The sequence below is a fragment of the Protopterus annectens genome, chromosome 17.part0 (genome assembly GCF_019279795.1).
Source record: "Protopterus annectens isolate FY-2018-M chromosome 17.part0, PAN1.0, whole genome shotgun sequence".
Classification (NCBI taxonomy): Eukaryota; Metazoa; Chordata; order Ceratodontiformes; family Protopteridae; genus Protopterus; species Protopterus annectens.
Window position 1 is genome coordinate 312192675 of NC_056751.1, and position 24411 is coordinate 312217085.

The 24411-nt window shown below is 41.4% G+C and overlaps 1 protein-coding gene across 1 annotated transcript in view; it reads left to right on the top strand.

The window, feature by feature from the left end:
* Positions 1–24411, top strand: part of LOC122791433 (bromodomain-containing protein DDB_G0280777-like) — a 1939725-nt gene that overhangs the window by 23680 nt on the left and 1891634 nt on the right. The gene's annotated exons all lie outside the window — the stretch shown is intronic.

The window sequence follows — 24411 nt, forward strand, 5'->3', positions numbered from 1 at the left end:
CTTGTTAGTGGCAATTACCTCTGCTAGAAGGGTTTCAGAATTACAGACCCAGATGTCTATTCCCTCCTTCACTGTCTTCCATAGACATAGGGTCTCCATGCGTACAGACCCTACCTTTATGCCTAAAGTGGTGAATGAGTTATCTTTAAACCAGTCCTTTAACCTTCCTACCCTTTTTCCTTCACCCCGGTGTCCCAGTGAGAGAATCCTGCACACCTTAGATGTGCACAGACACCTCAGATACTACCTTCACAAGACCAAGCATATTCGCAAGTCAGACTAACTGTTTGTCTCTTACCACCCATGCTCTGGGTAAGAGAGTTTCCAAGCATGCTGTTTCCAACTGGATTTGTAAAGCCATTTCCTGTGGTTGTTTGTCAAATGGAAAGACACTTGCTTCCCCAGTGAAGGCTCGCTCCACCAGAGCAGTGTCCTCCTTGGGAGCATTTTTTAGAGGTTTGGACATTGGATCCATTCTGGAGACAGCTACATGGTCCTCTGTCCATACTTTCACAAAACAGTACAAGCTTGACACCATCTCTATGTCCAGAGCTGGGTTTCCAAGAACAATCTTACATGGATTTATTGAGACAGCATCGGCTGTTCCTCCTCCTAACCTCTGTCATAAGCTTGATCTTTGGCATTTTCCGTTATGTGATGAATACTGCAGCGGTTTACTATCATAATGTTGATGATCAGTTCTATTTTGAACTGAAATATTGACTAGTTTACTTGTAATTTGACATTTACGAAAATGTAAATGTCGAAAATAACCCAGTAATGTCGATTTGACATGAACTGACATACCGTTTCCTCTGCACCTATCAAATACGGAACAGCATTTCCTGTTGTCAGCAGTGTGAATGTACTGCACAACAATAAACTTTGTTTTTGCAGGAGGCAAGCCCCTGTGCACCCCCTGCAAATTATATATTCCAACTCCAAGATCGCACTACAGTGAGGAAAGGGATGAATTACCCTAACCGCACTGTACCACGATCTGTGACAATACTTCGAGTCCATATCAACACAGTGCATTCGCTGATACGAACTTTCGATACAGAGATGTTCAGCAAGATGGACATTCGAAAATGCAAATTTCGGGTGTTCCATCTGCAAACATCTCAATGCAACATTTTAATAATAAGCCTATTGCAGCATGTGAATAGAAAGGCATAGCGTAGTTGTGTAAAATCTTACCATAACCATAGATGTCCTTCTCTTTTATATGCTACAGTATTGTGTTCCCTAACCCTGCGTTCCCCCTGATGCTTGCCTAGTTTCCTGTTGATATATTTGCCAACCAGACTCTCAGGCTGATGCTGGGCGGCATAAAGTTCTGAGATAGGTGCATGCTGATGTCGGCTTTATACCAGACATCTCTTTATGGCCGACGTACATGTAATGGGTTGTGGCAGAGCACATACCTAGCAGTAGCATGAGGGCTTTTGGATACTGGCTGGACGTACGACTCAGCTGGAAGTGGAATCCCTTATGTGATGAATACTGCAGCATATAGAAGAGAAGGACATCTATGGTTATGGTAATATTTTGCACAACTATTCTTTCACCATTGCTCTTGATCTGTGATAGACATGGCAGATGTTCATGGAGAGGGTATGAGATTTAGGGCCAGAGATGGGGTGTCCAAGAGTCCAAGATTTTTGTTGAACTCCTAGTGAAACACCACAGACCCAGGTTGCTGCAGGAGGACTATTCTGGGTCTCAGTATAAGTCAGATGCTTGGGCTAGTTTGACCCGGGCTGTAGCCAGTGCCACCGATATCCCCTGCACTGGTAACCAGTGTAGACATCACAGCAGTGACCTCTGGAGGAGGAAGAGGGGTACAGTTGATGCTTGGATTGAGGAATTTAGGATGGAGAACATCCCACAGATGTGTTAGTATCAAATACAGAGAGTACTTGTAAGGGTTAAAAGCTGAATATAGGCAAGACTGGTATTCATAATGGTATTCTGTTCTGTTCTGGTTTTTCCACAGCTGCCATGGAAATGGAGTGCAATGTTAGGACCCATGGCGCAAGATTGGAGAGTATGAGGGAGGCATGTGGTATGTATGCAGCAGCATTGTTATTGTAGCATTAATAAAAGTTAAAGATAGCTTGTTTATTATTTTATACATTTGTATCACACTGAGCATGTATATCTCAACTGTAAAAGCAAGTATGCATGCATTAGTCTGTAGCACAAACCAAAAGTACAATATTGGGTTTTAGTCAGAGGTGGTGGGTTCAAATACCACAATTATGTGCAACTTAAAGGTTTAAAGTAAAAGCTGTATACCAGTGGCACACGTGCCCTGCTGTAAACTGTAATCTGTATAACTGGAACATGCATATGTGCAATATATGCACATGTAAAGGAGTACTTGCTGCAATCTGTAGTATAGTGTGCATCTGTTAGGAGCTGGTAGTCTTAAAAATAATAGCTATCTGTTAGGGGGTGGTAGTCTTAAGAGTAAAGGTTAAGATAGAGTCAAATAATTGTAATAATGCATTGCATGTTACATATGAAGGCACTAATCTTATCTCTTTTTTCTTCTCTCACCCTAACTCGTATCTCTGTCTTTTTTTTTTGGTTTGTTTTATATTATTATGTGGCATCAAAACGTGTCCTGTCCCTGTCATCCATGTGTACCACATCCCGAAATGCTGCACAGCACAGCGGGGTAGGCCTGCCCAACAGGATCCATCTGCCCCCCCACTCCACCAGCCCCGGCACGATTGCCCAGCAAGTCTGGGAGCCAACCTGGCTGCACCATCTTTGCTGTCCCTGTACTACCTGCCCCCTCAGGTAGTTCTGCCCTGGAGGATAGTCCAGTGGTTCCCTCCAGGAGCAGTGGCAGAGGTGGTGAGTTTTATCACCTGTGCTGAACTGCCAGGGGTGGTGCATAGGGTTCTATGCCACACTGTTTGTGCATGCCTACGCTGGATGCAGAGGCTGCTCTCCTTCATTTTACATAGGACCAGGAGGAAGAGAAGGAGGTGTCGCGTACTGCAGCCAGTGGCGGAGTGAGGTGACAGTAATGCCAGTCTTGTGGATGAAGACTTGATCCTCACCATCACCCAGCTTGATGAACATGGGTTCTGGATGTCCCCACCCTCGCCATATCCATGGTGTCCACTGAACTCTTGTGTCCACATCATCATCACTGTGTCTTGTCTTGCTTGCCTTGTCTGTCTGCAGTTGCTTCCTGACTTACCCAACTTACCCGAACCAGACATACCTGTGTCTCTTTTCCAACATTCCTCTCTCTCGCAAAAAAAAAAATTGGTAGCTGTCCCACAAAAAAAAAAATCATCCCATACATAGCTGTCCGGTTTACACATGTGTTCTTGACACATTTGATTCAGTCCAATTGGCTGTACAACATGATTGTATTGTGGTCACCCCTCTTTCTGGAGGTGACAGTCCAAATTCAGCTAATATTCTGCATGTATTATCACTTTTTACTTTTAAAGAAATGGATAGCTATGGTTCTTTCCTACCTCCCTCCTGTACATTCCTGTATTGCTTTCCATTTGTTCTTCCCCCTGCTTGCGTCCCATTTCACCACTGTCCTAAGTTCCCCATTTCTTTTCTTTAATGCATTATTGAGTGATGGTGTGCATTGCACACCAACATGCAGCAATGGTAATACTAAAGTACGTAAAAGTGTAAGATTCAGTTGTATTTGAACCAAGTACCATTTGCCTCCAAAAAGGAAAGTATCACTGCATTAGCACGTGCCACCACAGTGTCAGTTAATTAGCCACTGTATTCCAGAGGCTCAGTTCTCTCAGACTTTAGCATCCCAATTTCAGGAATGTCCTATCTTCCCCATTTCTTTTTGTTACTGCATTATTGCTTGATGATGCGCATCGTGCATCAGGGTGCAGCAATGGTAATATGAAGGTACTTAAAAGTTTAAGATTCAGTTGTATTCGAACCCAGTACCATCTACCGTCAAAAAAGGAAAGTATCATTGCATAACTGCATTAACATGTGCCGCCACAGAGTCAGTTAAGTAGCAGGTGTATTCCACAGGCTCAGTAGTAACTGGCATACTTTAGCAATGCTGCCACCGGAATAGTTACATGACATTCCCTTATGTACTAGTCATTTTTAAGGTCTCCCTTTTGCCCATTCCGTTACACTGCACAAACAAGATAAGCACAGCCAAACCTTCCATTCATTCCTCCATTGCCCGTGATTGCACTTAGTGCCACATTGCTAAAAAATGGGCAAAAAATTATAAAATAAAAATAAAAAACTGACATAGAAAACACAATTTGTATGCAAATGAAGAGGAGTTTGGATGTTAGCATACCTCTCAACTGTACAGATTTTTGCAGAATGTCCTGATGTTTGCATCATATTTTTAGTCTGTTTCTCGTAAAATTTGTGGTTTTCTGGCAAATCATTAAATATCAAAGTCACTAAATAATATTAAATAATGACAGACATTTGAGTTTGAGTGCATATCCTTCAGAAAATGCATAATTATGCAAGCCCTGTTATTCTAGAAGCTTTCTAAGTTTATAGTAGCAATATTTAAATTCTGTTCCTATTTTTGTGCCTTTGTCCCCCCATTCTTTCTGGCTTTGTCCAGATTTCTTGCATTGAGAGGTTGAGAGGTGTGGATGTTAGTGAAACAGAACCTGTGAATTGTGCACTGCTTACTTGCATTTCCACCTTGACAGATGTACGTGTAACACCTTGTAAGGTTAACCTGACACACCCACCTGATGTAGGAATTCACAGTTGCCATCCATTAAACACAAACACTGAATGAGTGCTTGCACTATGTTTACATCCTTACATGGATCCAGTTGTTTGGGATTCAGCAATTCTAATGGGTTCAGACCTCATTTGCACATCCACCATGCCGCAGCCCTGAATCTATACCAGACAACAGCCATGTAGCTAGTGAAACTGAAGGGGAGCTGAATTGTTTGTGTTGAACACAAAGAGAGGATATTACTTTGGGATATGTCTGCACAGAGGAGTACTAATTTTTAGATGATTTGCTTGCATTTTGTCAGCTACATATTGCATATGCTGACATGTAGTTGTGAATAGTCTGTTTAATGTTTTTTATATTTATTTTCATTAGCACACATTTTACACTTTTCCCTGTCTGCATTACTTACAAGTGTACTGTTCATTTGGGGGTGGAGGAACAAAGCTGCATTTCTGTTATGGCACAAAAAAGGATTATGTTGCTGCTGTTACTCTTCTTTTGTTGCATCTAGCCTGTATCTAATGTTGTCACGTGTTAAGGTTAGTTCTGTACAAATTTCACACCTTTTACTTTTTATTCTGTCCATGTAGACTCCTTTCCATGGTTGTATTACAAAAGTTTTGGAATTCATGGGGAACACCAGCACAAAGTCTATATGGTTGCCTTATAGAGTGTTGAATAGCTCCACCATGTTAAATTGGTTAATTAGCATGTAATTCAGCTGCTTATGCTGTAATTAGCATGCTGAAGTGTTTACTTTTGTTTGCATAAGGGTGAGTGCCTCTACATGGCGCTTACTGAATCTAAAGGTTTTCGCTCTAGTGTGTGCATCGTGCTGCAGTGCGCACATGGTGGAAAACACCTGTGTAGACTTTATTGAATCCCCATGAAAGTATTGCAGAAAACAGGGAATCACAGAACAAGAAGATTGCTGAAGGGAAAATAAAGAAGTATTTCAATATGTATGCATTTAGAAAGATTGCTGTTAAGCAACTGTTTTTAATGACAGCTTCAGAGCACAGAATCTTTGAGGACATTGACTTAGGCAACAGAATGTAGACATTGTTGCTGTCAAATTAAGGTAACCTCTAACAAGAAAAATAACCAGTGATCCTATAGAGAATATCAGAGATATTTTTGAATTTTTATTAAAATGCTTATAAAACAGAAGAATGTGGAAACCAAGAAAAAACAGAAATGGAAACTTTTATGGACGACTTAATTACGTCAAGGTTAGAGGCAGATCAGACTCAGCAATTAAAAGCTAAGATAGGAAGTGATAAGATAAAAATGGCAATGTATAATCGATTAACAGGAAAACATCCAGGAAAAGATGATATTCCTGTAGATGTTTAGAAATTGTGAGGAAAGAAAATGATAAATATATGGAATGTTTTGCTTTACATTTTAAAAGGGGAGGGTGGTATCAGCATCTTGGAAACAATCTGTGGTGGCTGTGTTACCCTGTCCTTCAGATCCAGCTTCATACAGACCCATTTTAATTTTAAACCATGATTATAAAGTGCTTATATCTATACCAGCAACCAAAATGGCAAAATGTTGCCATAACTGATAGATATGGATCAGTGTGGTTTTGTGGAGGGGAGACAAACATTTGACAACATTAATAAAACAGTGGTAATCCAGTGGGAAGCAGAGTTTAAGAAAATTTGCCATCTTTTTTAGCTGTTTATGCAGAAGAATATTTATAGGATCATAGGAAGTTACTAGGCTATTGGCCCTGAGGCCCTTGTAACCCTAGCCAAGAGTTTAGCCTATGGATAGACAAATCAGCAACCGATGCCCCTGTCCAGCAGGGACACAGGTGGAATCCCAGGGATGTATTTTCTATTTCCTATCCAGTTATCCAGATTGCATTTAAAAAGGGGTAAAAGAGGTACTCTGCTTGATGTGGAGAGGGAGATTCCATAGATGGATGAGTCTCTGGGACACAAATCTGTCCCGCCAGCAAGTCCTATTGATGTCACAGACCAGGTTGAGGCCGCGTGTGCAGGTTACTTGAGTGGAGGTTGACTTGCAGATATGCAGCAGTCCCGTCAAGGGAGGGTCCGAGATCGCCTTGTTTGCCAGACAAAGGTCACCTCTGAGGAGTCTGTATGTATCAGAGTAGAGGCATAGGGTTTTTAGCCTATCTGTGTATGGTAGATTTTTGAGGCCCTGGATTCTCCTGGTGAGAAACCTCTGTGGTCTCTCCAGCTACTGCATGTACTTTGCTGGGTACATGCCGAATGGGACATTGTACTGAATAATGGGCCTTATAAGGGAAAAATACAGGGATGTTATGACCACCTTGTCCCTGGATGAGATACCCTTACTTATGAGGTGGGCCATGTAGAAAGTTTTCCGTACAATGGAAGCAACATGGTGGTCAAAAGTCAGGCTGCTATCAGTCTGGATGCCCAAATTCCTCACAACTGACTACGTGCTTAGAAGGTTGTTATTAATGTGATCATTTGTGGGGACATCTCTCTCCCCAAAGGGGATGACAATGCATTTTTTTGTATTGAGCTTGAGGCCATGTTTCTGGCACCAGTCATTTGTTTCGGTGAGACCCTCTTGGAGGATGTCCACGTCACTAGGGGAATTGATGACAGCTCCCAACTTGCAGTCATCTGCAAATATGGTCAGCCATTGCCCACTGATTTTGGCCTGTACCTCAAAAAAGTCTATCCCAAATAACAGAGGCCCCAAGACCGAATTCTGGGGTATGCCACTCGATACAGGTCTACTGCTTGAGGTGGCTTCCCCTATTTTGTCTAGGTGGGTTCTGTCAGTGAGACAGTTGGCTACCCATCTGGTATCATATTGATTGATGCCTGTTGAGAGAGTTTATCTATTATGCTTGAGTGGGGAATAGTGTTGAAGGCTTTGGCCAGGTCAAGGTAGGCGGTGTGCACTGTCTTCCCCTCATCCATGGCTTTGGTGACTGTCTCAAAAAAGTCAACCAAATTTAACGGCCATGACCTCCCCTTGATGAAGCCAAACTGTGTGGGATCGAGTGTTTGGAGGTTGCCAATGTCCTTGTTAATGAGGCCCATGATAATCCGTTACATGGCCTTGCAGATCAGGCTAGTTAGGCTGATGGGTCGATAATTTCCCGGTTCAGTGGATGCTCCACCTTTGTGTAAAGGGATGACAGTGGCTATCCTCCACTCAGCTGGGACAAAACCAGAACTCAGGCTTTGGTTGAATAGGGTGCCTAATGGTGCTGCACGTTCCTGCCTGAGTTCATGTAGGATGCAGCCTGGGATATTATCAAGTCCCATGGAGGCTGTATTTTTCGCCTTTGAGAGAGCAGTGATGACCTGATCCCTAGATATAAGGGGAAGGGGACAGGTACTGTGAATTTCCTGATTTACTGATGGGGGGGGGGGGGCAGAGGGGTGAAATTTTCACTGAATCTGTCAGTCAGCAAATTTGCTATATCTATAGCATTTGTATATGTGGTGTCCTTGACCATCAGTTCTGAACAGATCTGGGTGCTACCTTTGAGATTACAGACATATGTGAAGCAGGCCTTATGATTGTCTGTAGTAGATGTGGCTAATTTGGACTCAAAGTTTGCTTTGGAGGATTTCACTAGTGCTCTTATTTGCTTGTATAGGCTAAGGAGAGATGGCTTCCTGTTGGGCTCCTGGTCAGCAGTTTTTTTCTTTTGTTATAGAGTTTATTTATTACAGATGTCCACCAGACAGGTTTACTCTTCCTTGTGGAGGATGATTTAGTCCTATCAGGTATTCCTGATTCCATGCATCTATATAAATGTTTGTATAGTAATTTGGTATAGTTTTTGGATACTGGTGCCAGTTCCTAGAGAGGGGGAGGGGGCTATGAATCTGTTTATACCATCCCTCAGGAGGCTGTAATCAGCTTTGGAGACTTTTTTTGACTGACCCTAGCTAGGGGGGGGTCAGGGAGATGTGACTTTAAACGTGACCGCTTTGTGGTCGGATCTTACAAGGGAGGATGATACTGCAGGGATGCTGCAGTGGTTACTAATGTTGGTTAATACCAAGTCCAAGATATTATCACCTTTGTGGGGGTATCGGCTAGCTGTTCCAAAGCATTTCCTTTGACAAAATCGAGGAACCTCTGGGCATTTGTGTTCTGACAAGAGTAGTTCTTCCAGTCTATGTTTGGGTAGTTAAAGTCACCCAGGATCAGGGTAAAGGGTTGAATCTTGATAGATTTGAAGAGGTCTAGATAGGCAGTTTGGGCATCTTGATCAGATTTGGGGGCCAGTAGTTAGCTATGATTTGTATAGCAGTCTTGTCAGTAATTAACTGCACCTGGAGTGTCTCCTGTGCGTCATGCTGTTTGACCAGCCTGGAGGTGTGTATGTCTTTAATACATATTGAAACTTCACCTCCTTTGGCTTTACTGCCCACCGTTTGGGGTCTGACTGTATGATAGGATGAGTAACCAGGTAAGGCTGGGGTGCTCTCTGCAGCTTTGAACCAGGTTTCTATGACCACACAGATGTCAGCATTTTCCAGGGTTAGGAATGATTGGAGTGAATGCAGTTTCATATTTAGGCTCCTAGCATTTAGCAGCATGACCTTTAATTTGTGTTTTGTTGAAATGTTTATGTAGATAGTTTTAATCTTATCACTTTTCCTAAAAAAAGGCACTATAGGGGAGGCAAGAGCCTTTGCAAGAATCCTGAAGCCCTGGTGAGATAGATGCATGCCATCTATGGCAAAGCATCGTGATCTGTCGATCATATCTTCCCAGGCTGTCAGGTACTGGATCCCCCTGGAATGACACCAGAAACTAAGCCAATTGTTAAAGTCAATCATTTTCTGTTTGTATTCAGGCATCATTCTGGGTGATGGTAGAATGCTGCTTAAGGCTAGGGACATACCTACCTGGGACACATATTCAGCAAGTTCAATCATGTCTCTCTTCGTATAGTCCAGAGAGGTACGTCTCAAGTCATTCACACCAACATGGACCATGACAGAGTCATAACAGTACCTATTGTTGAGAGCCTGAGTGCTTTGATAGAGTCAGCTAGGATTTTATAAGTAGGGCAGTGGCAGCATTTGTAATCCCTGGTAGAATAATAAGGTTGACTAGGAGGGTACATGAAGGGTCAGAGGCAAGAATTAATTTTGGAGGGTTCCTCTCCAACAGACTGTGTTTGAACAGAGGTACAAGGCAGGGGTGTCCTCCCACCATTCTATTATTTGTTTTGTATTTAGAGTTATTAGCAAAGAAAATAAGGGGCTCCAGTATTCTATGATCTAACTGATGTGGTAATCAAAAGAAGTGAGCTTTCTCACAGATGATATTATTATGTACTTAGTAAACCAGAAAAAACATGTATTTGACTTGTGGAACATGTTGGGGCAGTTTCAAGTCTTTTCAGGATATACAATAAATGTGGATAAAACAAAGGCTGTAGCAGTCAAATATGTAACTGTGTGTTAATTGGTTCAACAATACCCATTATGGGGACATGATTAGATGAAGTATATAGATGTATGGATTAAAAAGGATTATGTTGTGGCAGTTAAGGATATGTGGGAAGAGACAAAACAAAAGATAATACAAAAAGTGAGAAGCTGAAAGCTCTTGATTTTTGATATAAATAGTAAAATGCAAACAATGAAACTGCTTCTAGTTCCTGTAGTTCTGTAATCAGGCCTGGTGTATTTTTCATCAACCAGAGGAGAAGTTTTGTACTATAATCAGTAAAGAGTTGAAGGAATTTATTTGGGAGGGAAAGAGGGCAAGTGTTAGTTGGGATAAGTTGATTCTGTCCATAGAACAAGGTTTATAGGTTTGTAGTTGTATACTAGGCTAGTGAACACCAGGGCCTCTATAAGCCTAGATGTGCAATCCAACCCAGTCATGTCCCTGTGTGTCATGGGTGTTTGTTAGAAGGGGGTGTAAAATATTATTATCACTGTAAAATATTATTAGCAGAGAGCTAGGCTGACACCACACTACTGTATCTGTTAATATGTCTTTGTATTAGTACAAATGTGTGCCAAACAGTTAACACTGTCAGAGTTATTTAAACTCTATTATAACACAGGTAGACAGACCAATGCACACTCAGTCCAAAAACATCACTAAAGAGTGAAACACACTGTCCAGTTTATATACGCTTTTTAACCAATGTTATTTTTAATGTCCTTGTGACTTGTTCTTCTGGTTGCTGTCTGTGTCATGAAAAAGTCGATGGGTTATTTCTAGCCTGGACACATGTCCTTCATGGATGCATCTGCAGTCATAACAACTGGGTTGTCCTGTCGTCAGGCAGCCCTTCAGTCGGCCGGATTCCAAAGTCCGGGTCCGGCTTCGGCTGATGTCGCACTTCACCCGACGTCAACTCTGTTGGTCTTCGGGTATAAAGGCATCAGCCGACGCCATTTTCCTAAGTCTTTCTTGCCGCGTGGCGCCCGAAGCAGAAGCTGTTCGCAAGTGCCGGTCGGTCGGATCCAGAGATTACTTCTACCGAATACTACTTCGAAGACTTCTAAAGCTAAGTACCCCGTTGGGGACTCTTTCTTGCCTCAGCCGATGTCAGAAAAAGTTAATAATTGTTTAACCTGTGGGAAACAAATACCTCATAAAGATTTCCACTCTTATTGTCTGCCTTGTTTAGGCCCAGCCCACGACGTAGCAGCCTGTTCGGCCTGTGCCCGTTCAACCGAACGTTTAGGCGTCGGTCGGTGTTTGCTGAACAGTTTTTCGGTTCTGATTTTGCGTACATTATGCCGACGGATCCACCGACTACCCAATCTGCCAAAACGCAAAGATAAAGACCGACACTCGCGGTCCGTGGTTTCGGCCGAAAACATGGTTAAGCAAAAAGTGAGTGTCTCGGTTTCGGCCGAAACCGAGAAAACTGATCAAAGTACAGCTGAATCTATCTCTACAACTGAGGCCCCTGCTACCACTCTTGAAACGGCCTCAGAAATTTTATCCACTACGGTGGTTGCCACTGACTTATCAGACACCATTCCCTTGGATGTCTCTACCCCAGCACGTGGTGCTGCTAGGCCTCCAGCAGCCATGTCCATTAAGGCCTTCGCCAGGGCTAAAGCAGCAAAGACTACTAAAACAGTGCCTGTTAAACCCCCTACAACCAGGCCCTCCTCTAGTTCTCAAATGCTTACTCTGGCAGAAGATTTAATTTCATTAATTAGAGGATCTCAATCTCACCCAGACAGGGCCTCTCAGCCCCAGAGAAGAGACCTAGGGCAGAGCCCCCTGAGCCAGTGTCCTCTGATGAGTCTGCCGATGAATCAGACATAACTGATCAGCCAGAGGCTCCTTTCTCCAATTTTGAAGACTCTGATGCTGAAGAATCCATTCCAGCTGCTTCCCCACCAGAAGAATTCTCCTTTGGGGAAACCTTACATGCCATGCGAGAGCAGTTCCAATGGCAGCAACAGGATTTTTCAGACTCCAGAAAAAGACTTAGGACCTTTCTGCACCTTCCACAGCACAGGCCCTTAGCTATACCTCCTGTTCTCTCTGTGGTGGATGATGCTTTCAATGATGTCTGCTCCGCACCAGATTCTTTATCTCCAGCCCCTGCCAAACCAGACAGATTTTACAGGGTGCCAGACACTCATCACCACCTTTACAAGGCCCCACTTGCAGACCCGTAAACTATATCCCAGGGTCCCAAGGCAGTAGCCGCGACCATAGCAAAAAACCCTATTCCTTCAGAAAGGGAAGCAAGGTCATTAGACAGATGGGGCAAAAAGGTCTACACTTCAGCTACTCTCTCAGCTAGAGCTTTAAATTGTCAGTTTCACATGATACAATACCAAGAGTTTATGCTTGATCAGTTAACTAAAAGCTAACCACTGATGAATCTCTTGATAAGAAATATGTATTAGAAATGGTAAATAACATACAACAGGTTAGTAACCATTCCTTAAAATGTGGCTGTGATGCACTGGAGGCTTCATTTAGATCAGCCATGACTGGCACAGTGATAAGAAGGCATGCATGGCTAAAGGAGCAAGCTCTAGCGGATCATGTTAAAGCTAAGTTGCTAGATGCTCCTATGGATAAGACAAGTTTGTTTGGTACACCTGCCCAGCAGGTTATGAAGAAAATGGAAGAAAAGGCAAAATCTGTTCAAACGGTTATAGATTTCTTGCAGGTTCAACCCCCAAGGTTTAGCAGGAACTGGCCTGCCAAAAATTGGTCCTTTCCTGACTCCACAAGACCTCAAAGGGGCAGGAATAGACGTTCCAGAGGCAGAAACCAATCCAGGGGAGGTGCCTACAGAGGACGACAGTGGCAAGGTAACAACAGAGGCACAGACACAACCTCTGCCACTACATCAACTCAACCACAGTGACTTAACCCTAAATCCGCCTACCAGGGAACAAATAGCAGCTCCTCTAGGCGGAAAATTAACCTTATTTTCAAAGATCTGGCACTATATAACAAAAGACAAGTGGATTTTACAAACCATAGATCAAGGTTACCGGTTCCACTTCCACACTTTACCAGTCAAAAGAGGAATGCCAAATCTACCTCCAAATCAAAAACAGAGGCTCTACAACAGATAATGCAGTTAGCAAACATGAGAGCTGTGGAAAGAGTGCCAACAGCAGAGCAAGGAAAGGGGTTCTACTCCAGACTATTCCTAGTTCCAAGAAAGGAAAAAGTTGGAGACCAATTCTCGACCTGTCCGCCTTAAATACATACATCATTGTCCCAAAATTCAAAATGCTGACCCTACAGCAACTTCTTCCCATGCTGGGCAAGGAGTGTTGGCTGGTAACTCTAGATCTCAAGGAGGCATACCTGCACATCCCCATTCGACCAATCTGCAGAAGATACCTCAGATTTCTTGCAGGATCAGAGCACTATCAATTCTCAGCATTGCCCTTTGGCTTATCTACTGCGCCCAGAGTATTCACAAAATGCCTGGCATCAGTAATCGCCCACTGCAGACTACAGGGAATTCAAATTTACCCATACCTAGACGACTGCCTGCTACAAGGGGACAACAAAAGCAAGCTGACAACAGATTTACAAAGGGTCATTTACTTGCTACAAGCACTGGGATACACAGTCAATCTACAAAAGTCAAGGCTGATACCATCCCAAACAAGGACATTCTTGGGCGCTGAATTGGACACAGTAAAACAGATGGCATTCCTAACAAAGGAAAAACAAAAAGAACTCCCTCTTCACTTCTTGGCACTAACAAAACTGAACAAGTTAACAGCAAGAAAATACTGCAGGCCTTGGGCTTCATGGCATCATCTTGGTTCCACTTGCCAGACTACATATGAGAAAACTACAGTGGTACCTAAAGAATTTATGGTCCCAACACAGACACAGCCTAGAAACAGAAATCCCACTAATTCCATGCTTAAAACAGGAGTTCCTATGGTGGGCTCAGGCATGCCAGTCAAACCCAGGGCTACCCTTTCGCAGATGTCAAGCAAGCCAGACCATCACAACAGACGCTTCAGACCTAGGATGGGGGGCCCACATGCTGGACAAATGCGTGCAAGGATTGTGGACACAGGATCAACTTCACCTGCACATCAACCTAAAAGAAATGCTGGCAGTAAAACTGGCAATCCAAAAGTTCAGACCATTTCTCAAAGAGGGCCAGTTGATGATAAGGACAGACAACACCACAGTCATGTGGTACATCAACAAACAGGGAGGCACTCATTCATACCACCTATGCAGAATGACTTTGGAGCTGTGGACCCTAGCACTCAGCTACAACATCCAGTTACAGGCAATATTTGTACCGGAAAAGAGAATACTCTAGCAGACATATTAAGCAGAACCACATCGGATGCCCACGAATGGAAGCTGCACCCGGACATCTTCAAGACCATCTCAAAGAAATGGGGAATGCCTCAGATAGATCTATTTGCATCACCTACCAATCACCAGCTCAAAAAATTCTGCACAAGGACATTCCACCCACTAGCATGGAAAGTGGATTCGCTCTCCTTCAGCTGGAAAGGCCTAACAGCATATGCATTCCCACCTCTTCCCTTGATACACAAGGTATTACTAAAATACAAGGAAGAACGTCCAAGGATAATCCTGATAGCTCCAAACTGGCCAAGACAACACTGGTACCCACTGCTGAGGAGCATGTCTCGAACAATATGTGGCCAATACCCCTGATGCCTTTGATGTTAACTCAGAACAACTACAGCATCATACATCCAAACCTAAAAACGTTGCAACTGACTGCATGGAACATCACATAGCAGCAGCTAATCCAGAACTTTCCCAAAGAGTTAGAGACATTATTCTTGAAACACGCAGACCTTCAACAAGAAGAAACTATGCTGGAAAATGGAAAAGGTTTGTCATTTGGAGTACTGAAAGAGGAAAAGATGTGTCAAACATAGATATGCCTAACATTCTGGAGTACCTAGCGAACTTCTTCATTCAGGCCTGTCCTACTCCTCCATCAAGATACATGCATCAGCTATTTCAGCAGAATACAGCTTTGATCCACCTGTTTTTCTCACCCTTTGCTCAGGCAGTTCCTCAGAGGAATCAAGAATGTAAAACCTCCAAGGAAACCACCATTACCAGCTTGGGACTTAAACTTTGTGCTAGAAAAATTGACACTATCACCCTTTGAACCAGCAGCAACAGCAGACCTACAACACCTGTCATGGAAAACTGCTTTCCTACTGGCAATTACTTCAGCAAGGAGGGTTTCAGAACTACAGGCCTTAATGGCAGTGCAACCCTTCCTAATCTTCCAGCAAGATAGAGTGTCCATGAGGACTAATCCTACATTTATGCCTAAGGTGGTATCCAGAGTGTCTTTAAACCAGGCAATCCACCTTCCTACCTTCTTTCCCAACCCACAAAACAGAGGGAAAGAATATTGCATACCTTGGATGTACATAGACAGCTACGCTACTACTTGGACAGAACAAAAGTAGCAGAAAGACTGACCAACTTTTTGTAGCCTATGCAACAGGAAGGGAAGGAAAAGCTATTTCCAAACAGACAATCTCCAAATGGATAGGAAATTGCATACGATTCTGTTACTCCTTCCATGGAAAACCAATTCCACAGAACATAAGACCTCATTCTACAAGGGCAACAGCCACTACCACAGCCTTCTTACGAGGAGTGGCAACCAAAGACATTATTGAGGCGGCTACTTGGACCTCCGTGCATACATTTGCCAAGCATTATAATTTACCTCTATATTCCAGATCCCGAGCAGGGTTTGCCACTGCTGTACTGCAAGGGATCCTAAACACACCATAATCTAGTTTTATCCTCCTCCCCTTGTTGGCTATGGTATTCTACCCAGTTGTTATGACTGCAGATGCATCCATGAAGGACATAGTACAGTTTTGTACCTACCATAAATGTAGATGTCCGAACTGGATAGCATCTGCAGTCAGGATTACCCTCCCTCCTTCCCCTCTGTGGTACTCCAAGGGTGTTTACCCTCCTAATAGCTAGCTGGTGGGGGGGGAGTCTTTTATGGTGTATTTGTTTGTATATATGTGCATACATGCTTATTTTTGTGTTTGCCTCTATCTTTTTGGAAACATTGGCATCTATCTAAATTTTAGCCTTCAAGAGGGCTACTGGCATCTGGGGCAAGAAACACTGAGGAAAATGGCGTCGGCTGATGCCTTTATACCCGAAGACCAACAGAGATGACGTCGGGTGAAGTGCGACATCAGCCGAAGCCGGACCCGGACTTTGGAATCCGGCCGACTGAAGGGCTGCCTGACGACAGGACAACCCAGTTGTTATGACTGCAGATGCTATCCAGTTCGGACATCTACATTTATGGTAGGTACAAAACTGTACTTTTCTTATGTCCTTCTTTGGTGCTGTATCGGAAGACTTCACAAAAAGTCTCTCCACGTCATATTTGCGTCACTTGAAGTGTCTGTATTTTATTTAATTTATTTCTGCATCTGAAAGCTCAAAGAAAGTCAACTTCTTTTTTTTCTATAACAGGATGCCTTTACAGTAAGCCCGCAGCTATATGTTATTAATATCTAAGCTGAACATCTACAAGAAATCTTTTTAATAACTGTTCTTGCAAAGCAAGCCATACTTTCTTTTACTGCACACACAGTATAATTTTGGGGAAAGCATTTTAATTTATACAATCTCTATCAGGGGTATGTTAAGAGGTGTCTAAAGGTTATGTGGGGGGTATGTTGGTTTGGGCATAGTTACTGTAGATCAGTGTGTGTGTGTGTATGTACCTTTAAGAAGCATTTCCAGAAGTAGCACATCCATATAAATACTGAGCACGTGCAGGCAGCAGTGCCATTTTGAGAGAACAGTGTGTTAACATGTATGAGTGCAGTTAGTCAGTCTGTTCATAAGTTTATTGAAGTTTAAGTTACAAGGCATCATTTCTGATGTGTTTATGTGTAATAAAGGTGCTTGAACAGAATCCATGAATGTTTGTCTGTTTTATCTTGACCAGATGAGCAGCATGGTGTTAGAACCAGGATTAAGAGAGCTACTTCTTCCAGCTATGAGGTGCAGAGTTGACGGTGAAGGCAGACCAAGCAGTTTGAGTGAAACCGAGCACTGACAAATGGAAAAGGGCCAGGAATGAGCTAAAAGTAAATAAAACTGCACAAATGATTTATTTGGCAAAGAAAATGAAATGGTGTATTCATAAGGCACAAAACGCATTATCAATCAAATGAGGAGCACAAAAATGTATTAAGCAAACGAAAGGCACAAACTGCAGTATTAATTAAACAAAATGTTCGAAACCATGATATTTGATAGACTAGCAAAACTTCTCATAAGGGGCTCAGAAATACCTGTGGTTTGCATATCGACCATGTTTGAAGTAAAACAGGCAGAAGAAAAGTATATGGAGCATGATAAGAGATTAAAAAGGCATAATGAGTATAATAAAAGGGCAAATTAAGCTTAAAGAGCAAAGCAACTGCATGTTTTTTAGTAAAAGACTGTGTTTGGGCACAGACTACTATTTCGCATTGACCGAAGCCATTCAAAGGATAACTAGAGTAGTTCTCAGTGTGTGCAAAGTGTTTACAGAGTGTGTGCTTTATTACGGTGCCATTATTTTAAAGAGTTTATGCAAAGTATAGTTATATTGCAAAGTGCAGTCAAAGTACAGCCATTTTGAAAAGTTTCTTGTGCTGTGTGCATTTATTCTCAAAAAGCCACCATTTCAGAGTGTTTCTTGCACTGTGTAGTTATTTCTCAAAGCACAGCCATTTTGAAAGTTTCTTGTGCTGTGTACAGTTTATTTGCAAAGTGCATTCATCTCGAAGTGTTTCTTACTTTGAGATTTTTCTGCCGTGTACAATTTATTTGCAAATTACAGTCATTTTGAAGTATTTCTTACACTGATAAGGAGTGGTTTCATAAAGTACAGTGATTTCAGAGTGTTCTTATGCTACAGGGACTTATTTGGCAAAGTACAATTATTTCAAGGAGTTTGTTGTGCTGCTAGGCATAATTACAAGTGCTGGTATAAAGTTCTGTCATATGTATTTATGTGTGTTTGTTCATACATGATTCCGTGTACCTTCACTACTGTGTGTTGATATGGCAGAGGCATTCCACAGACTAAGCCCACTTGTGTTTGATCATAATATAGCAGAAAATTGGAGAGTATCTGAGCAGGAGTACAATATTTTCATACAAGCAGCTTTTTCTGACAAAGATGCATGTACAAAGGCGTTCATTTTACTTACTTAGCTAGGTCAGAAGCTATTGAAAGAGAATGTTCATTTGTGTATGCATCAGAAGTACATGCAGGAGAGGGGGCAAACTGTCATATTGTGGTACCAGCTGAATCAAGGGAAGATCCTGAGTGCTTAAAACGTAAACTCAAGAGAAATATGCACCCCCCAGAAAAATGTTACATTAGAGAGGCACTTATTTTTGCACAAGAGACCAAAAGTCAGGTCAAACTTTTGCAGCTTATATCACTGACTTGAGAAATAAGGCTAAAATGTGCAGATTTGGTGACTTGAAAGATGAGTTAATAAAGGATAGGCTTGTGTGTGGTGTTAATAGTACTGCAGTGCAAAAGATTTTGCTTCGTGACAGTGATTTAACATTAAGCAAAGCCATATTGATTTGTCAAATCCATAAGCTCACAGAAAGGCACGCAGGTATGCTGACAAGTGTTAAGAGCATGATTTCAGCAGCCTCTAGAGCAAATGTAGGTAGCATGCAACACGTGGCAAGCAGAAACAGGCCTAAGCACATGGCAGCAGCAATCCCTGTGGGTATTGCAAGGAAAGCTTGGAGCTTTCTAGCAAGTTCCAAGACTAGTTCAGTTAAAGGAGCATGCTCAGTACAGTATAGGAGTGAGTCAGCAAAACCCAATTCAAGTCTTATTGTTAACTGTTGTAATTGTGGAGCCAGCCATGAGTCTAAAAGAGAAAAGTGTTTAGCATTTGGTCAACAATGCCACAAGTGTAAAAAATGGAATAATTTTCAAAAGTTTTGTAAGTCAGGCAAACCTCATTCGGTTATTAAGAAAGATCACTCTAAAAAGCAAGTTGATCAAGAGCTGCAGTCCTATTTTCTATGTAGATGGTGTATTAGTGGTCAGTGAAAAGGTTAATGTAGTAGATTTGTTGGCAAAGAATGAAGTATTTTGTACTGTCCTGATCAATGGTAAGCCCACAGAGCTCAAAGTAGATGCCAGTTCAAAGTGTAATGTGATGTCATCAGAGACATTTGCTAAAGTGAGGGCTGGTGAGCAACTTAATTTGGTCAGTTGTGTGAAGCTTGTTGCTTATGGAGGTGAAGAGATTCAAACCAAAGGCTCAGTAATGCTTTCATGTTATTTGGCTGGGAACAGTTACAGCTTGCAATTTTGTGTGGTTTGAAGACCTGTGCAGTCATTGTTAGGTCTCAGAGACAGTTTGAGAATGAAACTGCATTCTTTTATCAAAGAAATACATTATGTAAGCACATGTCCCAGTTCCAGTTTCAGTGATACTATTTTGTCAGAATATGCTGATGTGTTCGATGACAAGCTAAGAAAACTTTCAGTTGTGTACTCCATGAAAGTAGACCCAGAGGTCAGTCCAGTGGTCAGACCAGCAATGAAATTTCTAATAGCTATGCAGGACAAAGTCAAGATCAAGTTAGACAAAATAGTGCAGCAAGGTGTGCTTTGTCCAGTCACAGAACCAACTGAGTGGGTATCTTCCATGGTAGCTCTTTATAAGAAAAATTCAGATGAAATCAGAATATCTCAATACAACTAACAAATTCGATAAACAAAAAAATTCAGGAGTCCTTCAGTTCAAGCCGGTAACACAATGATCAAGTCCATAAATAAGTCCAGAATACAAGATACTAACTTAATAAAAACTCTCTTTATTGAACAGCTAAGAATACAGTGTAAGTGCTTTTGTTTTTGCATTAAGAAACTTCATCAGACAAATTAAGCAACTTTAAACCCCATTAAATACTCTAAAAATTCATAGTTAAAATCATCTGATCGAGCACACACCCCTTCCAAGCCAATCACATAACTATAAATTCAGACAATCAAATTTAATTAACATCAGAGGCAAAACCAATCAATTAGAAGAATTCAACATACTATAAGCATACTCACACAAACTACTAAATGCAATTATATAAAAATCCATACAGTTTATGTAGTAGAATGTTATTAAATACATAAAATTTATCTTTCTAATGCTTTTATTTTTAATATGCTTGCGATTGAAACCTGTTCATTTAGTCCCGGCCAGTGCGTTGCATTCAGACGCATTTGCAATATTTTTGTATAATTGCATTTAGTAGATTGTGTAAGTAGGCTTATAGTATGTTGAATTCTTGTAATTGGTTGGTTCTGCCTCTGATGTTAAATGAATTTGATTGGCTGAATTTGTGGTTATGTGATTGGTTTGGAAGGGGGGTGCTTGATCAGCTGATTTTAACTACGAATTTTTAGAGTATTTAATGGGTTTTAAAGTTGCTTAATTTGTTTGATGAAGTTTCTTAACATAGAAACGAAAGCGCTTCCACTGTATTTTTAGTTGTTCAATAAAGAGAGGTTTTATTAAGTTAGTATCTTGCATTACAGACTTATTTAGGGACTTGATCATTGTGTTACCGGCTTGACCTGAAGGACGTCTGAATGTTTTGATTTATGAAATCAGAATATGCACTGACCCAAGAGACTTGAACAAGGCATTAAAAAGACCTCATCATCCTTTGTGTATCGTAAAGGAAATTGCAACCCTCATGCCAAATGCCACTGTTTTTTCGGTCTTAGATCCAAAGAGATCATTTTGGCAAGTGATGCTTGATCGAAGATCTTTACTACTGACTACACTCAGTACCACATTTGGTAATTACAGATTCCTCAGGATGCCTTTTGGAATAAAGTCTGCCAGTGAAGTCATTCAGTGTGCAATGGAGCACATTTTTTCAACCTACCCATGTGCAATAATAATTGATGATTTACTTATTGGAGCTAATGGTGAAGCAGAGCATGACAGAAACCTCAGGAAAGTTCTGGACAGAGCTCGTGAAGTGAATTTAAAGCTCAATCTTCTGAAGTGCAAATTCAGACTACCAGAAGTTACTTATGTAGGTGATTTATTTACCAGTACAGGCTTACACCCTAATCCTTCCAAGCAACCAGCCATTCTTGAGATGCCAGCTCCAGCCAATGTTTAAGCTGTACAGGGTTTTCTTGGTATGGTTAACTATTTGGGCAGGTTTATCCCTGACTTTAGTGAGTTATCAGCACCTTTAAGAGAGCTGACATGCAAAAATGTTGCATAGTGATGGTTAGAACAACACCAGAGAGCATTTGATAACCTCAAACAGCAAGTTGCTAATCTGCCTACATTAAGGTACTATGATGTCCACAAACCAGTTGTTCTGTCCTGTGAGACTAGTTCAGTATTGGTGCAGTTATTCTTAAAGAGGGCAAATCTGTTGCCTATGCATATAGAACTCTTACCCAAACTGAGATGCATCCTGCTCAAATTGAGAAGGAACTTTTGGCAATTGTGTTCACATATTCGAAGTTCCATGATTATATTTATAGCCGAGCAATGCAGATAGAAACTGACCGTCAACCTGTAGTTACTGTTTTAAAGAAGCCTATGCATTCCTCTCCAGCAAGACTGCAAAGAATGATGCTCAAATTGCAAAAGTACAATTTCAAATGGTCTATACAAAAGGTAAACTTCTTTATTTGGCTGATACCTTATCCAGATCGCCCAGAAATACCACAGAGCAGCTTAATACAGATAATTTTGACTTTGATGTCATGGAAGTGTGTAATTTTTCTACCACAAGACTTGATGAGCTGAGAGGTCATATAAAGATTGATCCAGTTTTGCAAAAGCTCAACCACTTCATCAATGTAGGGTGGCTGTCAAAGCAATCCTGTGTACTGCCAGAAGTACAACCTTACTTTCCATATAGAGATGAGATGCTGATGGAAGATGGCATCATTTTCAAAGGTTCAAAAGTTGTTCCTAATTCCTTACAACATGAATCCATTCAGATTTTACATCATGGCCACCCATTTTCCGACTGTACCAAAAAGAAAGGTGAGAGGACTAGTATTTTGGCCTTCTCAAGCAAAATACATTGATAACATGTTTTCTTCTTGTTCAGTGTGCAACAGTACTATGCCACATTTGCAGAAAGAGCTACAGCTAAGCCAAATTCCTGAACTACCTTGGTCAGCAATAGCAACTGACATATTTGAGTGGAAGCATCAACATTACTTAGTGTTGGTAGACTCTTATTTGAACAGGTTTGATATCGATTTGCTACCTAACCTAATGTCCAGTGCTGTTATTACTAAGCTGAAATGTAATTTCTCAGTCCATGGTAGTCCACACAAAGTTATTTCTGACAATGGTCCTCAGTTTACCAGTCAGTTGTTTCAGAGATTTGCTAAAGAGTGGGACCTTATCCATGTTACTAGCAGTCCTGAATATCCTCAGTCAAAAGGCCTTGCTGAACGTGTTGTACAGAGTGCAAAGCAATTACTGGAGAGGTCAGAGCGTGACAATACCAGTATCTTCTTGAATTTACTTAATCTCAGAAAAATACCCCATGACAATCTACTAGGTTCGCCTGCTCAGAGACGTCTCTGTAGGCAAACCAGAACAACCTTGCTTGTCAGTTCAAGTTTGTTGGTGCCTAATGCTAAAAACAGAGCAATCAAAGCCCAACTTTTTAAGAAGTATTCTTCTTAGAAGTCCAGCTATGATAAAACAAGCAGATTTCTTTGTCCGTTAAAAGGAGAAACAGTGAAGATGCAAACGGCGAAAGGCTTTGATCGAATTGGTCAAGTGAGGGCTATATGTACTGAGCCGAGATCCTACTTAGTGGAATCTGAGGATATAGAGTACAGGAGAAACTGCAGACATCTTCTTCCTGTATCAGAAACTATATTACAGCATCGTACCTGTGATACAGACTCTAAATCTCAGAGCAACCATGACAATGTTCCTACCGAAGAACATGTCGCAATATCCATTCCCATTCCTGATGATGTCCCAGATGTCTCCAGAGTTGAACATTCCTTGAAGACAGTCCCTATTGCTAGATCCAATTCTGACTTTTATGTTACATGGTCAGGTCGTATTTCAAGACCTAGTGTAAAATACACAGCAACTTGGACATAATTGTTTTGTGTGTGTCTAATTTTGTATTATTGCATGTGAGATAATTAGTTCTGTATAATTGCATGTCAAAAGATCATTTCTGTAAATTGCATGCCATTGAATACTGTCATTTTTATAAGGACTATTTCTCAAAGAGGGAGGATGTAGATCAGAGTGTGTGTATGTACCTTTAAGAAGCATTTCCAGATGTAGCACATGCATATAACTACTGAGCATGTGCAGGCACTGAACAGTGTCATTTTGAGACAACAGCCAGTGTTAACATGTATGAGTGCAGTAGTCAGTCTGTTTATAAGTTTATTTAAGTTTAAGTTACAAAGCCTCATTTCTCGTGTTTATGTATAATAAAGCTGCTTGAACAGAACCCATAATAAATGTTCGTCTGTTTTATGTTTTATCCTGACCAGATGAGCAACAGTTACTGCCTGCCTCTGTCTGTCAGACACATGGGGCCAAGACTTGGGTTGAATTTCCAGTTTATCATCCATTGGCCAAGGTTATGCTTAAATAGGGTTAGAGATGGGTTCTGCTTCGCATGGATGGGGATCCTGTTCCAGAGCATGTCTGTTTCTCCAACATGTCCTATTTATGTTGCAAGCAAAATTTAAATCCTTGGATCTGATGCTGTTTGTTTTATGGATGTACAAAGGGTTTATCAGAGCTGGATAAAAGAATGCCTTGTATGCCAGGCATAGATCACATTTCCGTAACCTGTAGGAGACCGAGTGTAGCAATAGGGCTTTAAGGTGATTTGTATAGGACAATGTGTTTATAACCTGGATTCTTCTGGTAAGGAACCTTTGTGGGCAGTCCAAGTGCATTGCAACAAAGAATAAAATATTAAATAATAAAATAATGAAAGTCCATGGACCTTATTACTTGAAAAACGTGAATTATATTGCCAGTTGTGTTTGAATGCAAATAATTGGCCTGGACTCAATGACCTTGCTTCAGTAGCATGTTTGCTTAAGTTAAAAGCACTGGAAAGATGAGCCCTAAATATAAGGCATA